The sequence below is a fragment of the Amblyraja radiata genome, chromosome 11 (genome assembly GCF_010909765.2).
Source record: "Amblyraja radiata isolate CabotCenter1 chromosome 11, sAmbRad1.1.pri, whole genome shotgun sequence".
In the NCBI taxonomy this organism is placed as follows: domain Eukaryota; kingdom Metazoa; phylum Chordata; class Chondrichthyes; order Rajiformes; family Rajidae; genus Amblyraja; species Amblyraja radiata.
The window spans coordinates 56630768-56638792 of record NC_045966.1 but is presented as its reverse complement, the minus strand read 5'-3'; positions in this window follow the sequence as shown (position 1 = coordinate 56638792).

The window sequence follows — 8025 nt, the reverse complement described above, 5'->3', positions numbered from 1 at the left end:
ATGATGTGACATGCATAGACATTCCTGAATGTTACCCAAACCATCGTGAGCTACTTTGTTACGGGTGCTTACCCTCTCCTATAACGTCTCTGCTGCCTTGGGTGATGCAGGACAGGACACAAGCTTTGGGACATGGTGTGAAGCTGTTGCCGTCTGTCCCAGCCTGGTAAAAACCTGGATGGAGTGGATTTGGAGAGGATGTTTCCACTAGTGGAGAGTCTAGGACCAGTGGCCACAGCCTCAGAATTAAAAGACATTCCTTTAGGAAGGAGATGAGCAGGAATTTCTTAAATCAGAGAGTGGTGAACTGTGGAATTCATTGCCACAGACAGCTGTGGAGGTCAAGTCAATGGACATTTTTCAGGAGGAGATTGATATATTCTTGATTGATACGGGTGTCAGAGGTAATGGGGAGAAGGCAGGAGAATTGGTTTGAGAGGGAAAGATAGAGTCATAGAGTGATACAGTGTGGAAACAGGCCCTTTGGCCCAGCATGTCCCATCTGCACTAGTCCTACCTGCCCACGTTTGATCCATATCCCTCCGAACCTGTCCTATCCATGTACCTGTCTAACTGTTTCTTAAATGTTGCGATAGTCCCTGCCACAACTACCTCCTCTGGCAGCTTGTTCCATACACCTACCACCCTTTGTGTGAAAAACATACCCCACAGATTCCTATTAAATCTTTTGCCCTTCACCTTAATCTTATGTCCTCTGCTCCTCGATTCACTTACTCTGGGCAAAAGACTCAACCATATCTATTCAAATCATGATTTTATACACCTCTATTAGATCATCCCTCAACCTCCTGTGCTCCATGAAATAGAGTCCCAGCCTACTCAACCTCTCCCTATAGCTCTGGCCCTCTAGTGCTGGCAACATCCTCATAAATCTTCACTGTACCCTTTCCAGTTTGATGACATCTTTCCTATAACATGGTGCCCAGAAATGAACACAATACTCTGAATGCGGCCTCACCAACTTCTTATGCAACTGCAACATGACCTCCCAACTTCTATACTCAGCCTGACCCGCTGAGTTACTCCAGCACTCTGTGAAACGTCACAGAACAGGGCAAGATTAGCAAGTTTGCTGATGATACAGAAGTGAGTGGTTTTGCAGATCAATTAGCCAGGTGGGCAGAGGAATGGTTGATGGTTGCATGGTTCCTTGAAGGTTGTGTCGCAGGTATATCAGGTGGTCAAAACGTATTTTGGCACTTTGGCCTTCATCAGTCAGATATTGAGTATAGAAGTTGGGAGGTCATGTTGCAGTTGTATAAGACGTTGGTGAGACCGCATTTGGAATATTGTGTTCAGTTCTGGGCACCATGTTATAGAAAAGATGTCAAACTGAAAAGAGTACAGAGATCCCCATCCTGGATCAGTCCAATCAGGGCTGTGTCATCCGCAAACTTGAGAAGCTTGACAGAGGTGTCTGTGGAGCAGGGCCGGTGCTAGGAATTGCGGGGCCCAATTAGAAAACTGATGGCGGGGCCCCTACTCTACAAAAGTAAAAATTTATGTATGTTTATATTTCGTGTAGTATGCTCGTCTTTAACCAAAAAAAAACATTAAATGCTTGATATACTAAAAATTTTAAAAACTATATGAAAGTTTTATTTTTATAATACAAAGTAAGGCAATTACAGACATACTGCTTATACACAGGTCTTTTAGAAAAAGACTTTTCTGGCTTTTTTATTTGCAAAGTCTCTCAAAATATTTTCAAGGTCAATGGTTTTAGCAATGTCATTTTCTATAGATATCATTGCCAAATTGTTTAGTCTCTCTTGTGAAATTGTTGACCGTAAGTATGTTTTAATCAGTTTTAGTTTTGATAAACTTCTTTCACCTGATGCGACTGTTACAGGCATTGTTAAGTAAATCCTCAAAGCAATAAAAACATTAGGAAATGCTGTAAATCGATTGTTTACTACCAGGTATTCAAACAGAGCATGAGGCTTAATGATACTGGAGGGAAGAAGTTTTCAGAGCTTCAAGTTCTTCAGCCAATAGGCTATGTTTACATTCATTACAAACATTCATTACCAGCAGGTGATTCCTAGCCAAACCTACCGCTAGATAAATTTTGAGTCATCTAACGAAACCAAACCAAACCTAACCTGCGATTGCACTTTTCATAATATAACATTAATTTAGGCCACATGTCGCGGATCTACTTACCCGGGCGGAATGATTTGGCGGCGCCGGGCTGAAGGATTTGCCGACGGTAATGCGGTGCGTTCCACAAAAGTAAAAACTACCCTATATAAGTATCCATGGAGCACGAAAAATAATCATTATATTCAGAATCAGCTATTCCACCCACAAGCCATTTTTGATGCATTGTTTACATTCATGACAGCTGATCGTAGGCTAGACATATTTCCATTTCCATGGCTAATTTCGTACTGTTCTTATGTAGTCTTTCTCTATGATATCCCAAACACTCTCTAACACTGTCATATCATTATCATGCACTAAATATATATAAATATCCATGGAACACGATAAATAATCGGTATATTCTGAACCAGCTGATCACTCACCAACCATTATTTTGTCTTCGGAGACGCACAATATTCACACTGTCATATGTCATTTATATGGCTAATTAGCCCACTCTTTCTGTTTCGTTTTTTTCTATACACTAATGTTTTGTAAAATTATGTTGCTACAGCACAATATATCCTTAAATACGTGACAAAACACGATATATCCAAAGAGCAATGATACTCACTTGAAGAAAACAGTCTTTACACAATATACAAGGAACTTAAAGTACGACACATAAAAAATGAGTCACCATTCAGATAATAGTCTACTTTCGTGTTTTTGCCACCAAAGTGGGTAACCTCACATTTATCCACATTATACTGCATCTGCCATGCATTTGCCCACTCACCCAGCCTATACAAGTCACCTTGTAGCCTCCTAGTTTAGAGGGGTTTAAACGGTTTAGAGATGTTTAGAGGGCTTCAGGTGGGGTTAGAAGTGTTCAGAAGTGTTGTAGAGGGAAATAGGGGGGAATAGACGGGGTTTAGAGGTGTTCAGAGGGTCCCAGAGGGGTTTAGAGACGTTATAAGCCCCCCCGTAAGAAATTGTATTTCTCTGAAATTGAAGATAGACACAAAGCTGGAGTAACTCAGCAGGCCAGGCAGCGCAGCGACTCTGGAGAGAAGACCCTTCTTCAGACTGAATTGAACTCTCGTCGGTGAGAGTACTTGTGATTGTCTGAAGAAGGGTCTCGACCAGAAAGGCAACCCCCTCCCCAGAGCCGCTGCCCGTCCCGCTGAGCCACCTTCAACTTCAGAGCCAAACAAAAAACACAGAGTGCTGGAGGAACTCAGCGGTCAAGGCGGCTGCCTCACCCGCTGGGTTTCTCCAGCATTTTTGTCTACCGCTAAACGTCAATGATTCCGGGAATGCTGAGGAGACAGGGTGATAGAGAGGGAGTGGGAGAGCTAGAGAGAGACGAGATGGGGAGCGGGAGAGAGGGAGGGAGGGGGAGAGCAAAACACAGGGAGACACAACGTGGGTCGGTAGGTGAATGACTAACCTGCACACCAGGAAGAAGCCCCTTCTCGCGGTCCGGGACCCTCACTCATGATGGTGAGTTTAAAGAAATTCTCAATGTGTCATCGATCTACATTCCTCAGTAAATGTAATTGTGTTTTAAACAAGTATTAATGACGCCGCGTGAATTTTATTCAAATGAGCACGGCGTCATTAATACTCATTCAAAACACAATAACATTTACTGAGGAATGTGGATGGATGCAGATTGATATAACAACTTGTTAACTACTTCATGTTAAGAAGTGCTAACAGTACTAGTTAACAAATCGTTTGTGTCTGATGGCCGTGCAGCGGTTGTTATACATGTTCGTTTAAAAACAAAAATCCGCATGGCGAATTAAAAAAAAAAATCTTTATTTAACAAAGAGAATTCGTATCTCCGTACGAAATACGGAACAGTAGTGCGGGGCCCCCATTAGGCGCGGGGCCCAATTGGGGGCAATCGGTCAAATCGGCTTAAAGCCGGCCCTGTGTGGAGGTGCAGTCATTGGGTGTGAAGTGGTGATTGGAGTGGGGTGGTGATTGGAGCGGGGTGGGTGTAGAAGGGCCCAGTCTTTGCAGACTGAGGTCAGGCTGTGAGTTGGTGTGAAGGGTTGGTTGGGGTGGGAAAGGGTCCACTCTTTTCATACTGGAGTCTTGCCTTAAGTAGGTGTGAAGTGGTGAATGGGAATGAGAGGGTGCAGGGTCCATTCTTTGCAGATTGGGGTCTGGCTGTGTTTGTTGGGGAATCGGTACCAGGGTTACGTTTTTGATTTTCAAGCCTGCAGTAAAACTCATTCAGGTCGTTCGTCAGCTGACGATTGTCCAAAGAGCGGGGTGCTTTTCTCTAATAGCTGGTGATTTCTTGCTTGCCCTTCCAAACTGAAGAAGAGTCACTAGCTGAGAACTTGCTCTTCAACTTCTCAGAGTATCTTTCCTTGGCAGCTCCGAATCCTCTTCTCAGCTCTTTATCGATTAGGCTTTCTTTAACTCTTTAACGATTAGGCTATAGGCTTGACGCATATTTGCCCCCCCCCCCCCCCCCTCCCCCCGATCTCAAAATGGAAATGTTACATCTGTATATTATGATCCCATTAAAATGTGTATTTATGTCACAAACTATGGAATTCATATTTTTCAGTATTGTTATCAAGGAAAAGAAAGCAGTTCCAATTGTTTGATATTATTTGATATTGTTTAATATTATTCATATGGAGGAGAAAATATAATAGCTCTAAAACCTATCTTAATTTTGCAATCTCACTCAAGATAATCCCCTTTCCCCTCCTCTCCTCTCCTTTCCACTCTCTCTCCCCCTCGCGCCTCTCACATCCCCCCTCTTTCTTGCGGGGGGGGCGAAGATGAAGGTGGCGCGGACCCAGCGGGCGGGGGGGGGGGATGAAGGTGGCGTGGGCCCCGTGGGGGTGGCGGGGGCCCAGCGGGTGTCAGTGGGGGTACGTGGACCCAGCGGGGGCGGTATATGCCTAGCGGGGTTCAGCGAGGGTGGCGTGGACCCAGCGGGGGTCAGCGGGGGTGGCGTAGACCCAGCGGGGGTCAGCGGGGGTGGCGTAGACCCAGCGGGGGTCAGCGGGGGTGGCGTGGGCCCAGCGGGGGTCAGCGAGGGTGGCGTGGATCCAGCAGGGGTGGCGTGGGCCCAGCAGGGGTCAGTGATGGTGACGTGGACCAAGCAGGGGTCAGCAGGGGTAGCGTGGGCCCAGCGGGGGTGGCGTGGGCCCAGCGGAGGTGATGTGGGAGGAAGATGGCTTGGGCCCCGGCGGCGGGGAGAGGCGAGGGGAGAGGGTTCCGTCGCAGCGGCGACTGGTGTTGGGGTTACAGCCGTTGGGTCGAGAGAACAGAGAACTGGCCGTTTCCAAAGTGGAAACGTTGATTTTTTTCCCGATTTTTTCCGATTTTTAAATTTTTTTTTAAAATTTTTATTTTTTTTGTTTTTTGTTTTTGATTTTTTTCTTAGGGGTCGCACCCAACGCACCCCCCCTTCGGACGGCCATGAGAGAGAATAGACTGCATTCAAGAACTATGCGGTTGCCTATGTGTGGAGGCACAGAAGCTTGACTCTGAGTCTCAGCATGCATAATGGTCCCCTTCACTCAGTGGAACTTTCCTATTGTGACCCATTTATCAGGCCTTCAAGGTTGAGGAATCGGCCTTAATAGTGGAGGATTCAGCTTTGCATGTACACCAAGGAGCCCACAGCTGCTGAAGTGTCACCAAGAATCCCTTGAAAGCAGTAAACAAAGGGAGACTGAAAATTGTCTGGTAAAGGATGATAAATATGACCAAACATCACAATGTGCCAGTAAATTAATGGGTTAAGTGGAATGTGAAACCAAGCCTGGGGCAATGTGTGATGCAAGTGCAAGGCCTACTTTAGAATTGTCTTTCCTCAGTGATTCAGTTGCCAGAAGGCATGTTCAGCCCACACTCCCTTCTCCCAGATCAGGCCAGTGGAGATGAATACCTTCTGAACTTTCTGAATTGTGTAGTCGGCAGGGGCAGTACTCTGCATATCGCCAACTTGGACAATTTAACATTTTTATCAAGTCAATTAATCAAGCCAATTAACCTACAAACTTGTACATCTTTGGAGTGTGGGAGGAAACTGGGAGGAAACTGAAGATCTCAGAGAAAACCCACGCAGATCATGGGGAGAACGTACAAACTCCATACAGACAGCACCCGTAGTCGGGATCGAACCCGCGTCTCTGGCGCTGCATTTTGCTGTAAGGCAGCACCTCTACTGCTGTGCCACCGTGACTGCCGTTTGCACACAAGCTAGAAACAGTCTTGGTGTCATTGGGATAGGATGTCAGAGTGCTCCCGGTCCTTATCAATAGGTATTTATCCTTGTCCGGTATTCATACTTTGAGCATTATATGTACGTGGAAGCCATTCGGCCCATTTAGTCAATGCCAGGTCACAGGGCAGTTCACTATACCGTTTCCCCACTTGTTTGCTTACAACCCATCTCTCTCACATGCACATTACTGGCCTACAATTCTCCTACCGCCTGCCTGCACAAGCGTCATTTATAGTAGATCTTATAGAGATGTATAAAATCATGAGAGGAATAGATCGGGTTGCACAGTCTCTTGCCCAGAGTAGGTGAATCGAGGACCAGAGGACATAGGTTTAAAGTGAAGGGGAAAAGATTTAATAGGAATCTGAGGGGTAACTTTTTCACGCAAAGGGTGGTGAATGTATGGAACAAGCTGCCAGAGGAGGTAGTTGAGGCTGGGACTATCCCAACGTTTAAGAAAAAGTTAGACAGGAACATGGATCGGACAGGTTTGGAGGGATATGGGCCAAACGTAGGCAAGTTGGGCCGAAGGGCCTGTTTCTATGCTGTATCACTCTATCTCTATGATTCTAATTAACCAACATGTTTTAGGATGAGAGGGAACAGGAGATCCAAGTGGAAACCAACACAGTCACAGAAAGTGTGTGTGTGTGTAATTCACATGGATATTGCCGGACGTCCAGAGTGAATGGATGGCTGGAGTGCGAGACAGCAGCACTACCCGCTGCACCATCATGCCTGCCAAAGGAATTGGGACTCATTAGCCAAATCTCAGCTCAGCATGTGGAAGAATAGCCATGCCATGGGCCTGTCCCACTTAGGCAGCTTTTTAGGCGAGTGCAGGAGACTCTGCACTCGCCACATGGTCGCTACATATTCGCTGGTGGTCTATGGTGTGTCTCCTTCCCAAATTCTGGGAACTAGTCGCGGCCTCAGTATGGTCGCCGCAAATTTTTCAACATGTGTTTCCAATGATGTGTTTTTCCCTGTTTTTTTTTTTAAGCGAAGCAGTGTGAAATTGTGAGCATCAGTGATAGGATGAGAATTTTTATACTGACGAATTGTAATGTTTATGTTGGCCTAAAATGGGACACCTTGATAGTGTCCTCTGTGATGTTCAAAGGAAAGACTCTGAACTCTTGAAGTGTTGAAAAATTTTCTGCGACCAAAAATTGCTCGCCATGGAGATAAACGATAATCCTGTAGTCGTAGGTGCAGTTGTAGTGGCGTTGCCATGTAGTTATAGGTAGTCGAGGTAGTCGTAGGTAGTTTTAGTTAATCGCCTTTGCTGACCGGTCATTTTCATAGGCTCATTGGGGAAAAAAAACGTAAGCAGGAGTTTTCAGAATGAAGGATAACCGATCGGTAATGTTAAATGTCCACCGAACTTCACAGCTGTGTATCTCTGGCTTATTAAAAGTTGTCTGGCTTCTTAAAATTTGTCTCCACTCCTTCTCCCCCCTTCTCCCTCCTTCTCCCCTTCTCTTTTAAAGGACTTACCGTACACTGTGCTAACTGTCTTAATTACAGCACCAACCTTCCTGTTCATCGATGTGTGTGTCTGTATCACCTTGGCTTTGCACTGTGTGAATTTCCGACAGCGCTCCCCCCGCTTGCCCTGGCCCCTGGTTTTGCGGTGTGTGTGT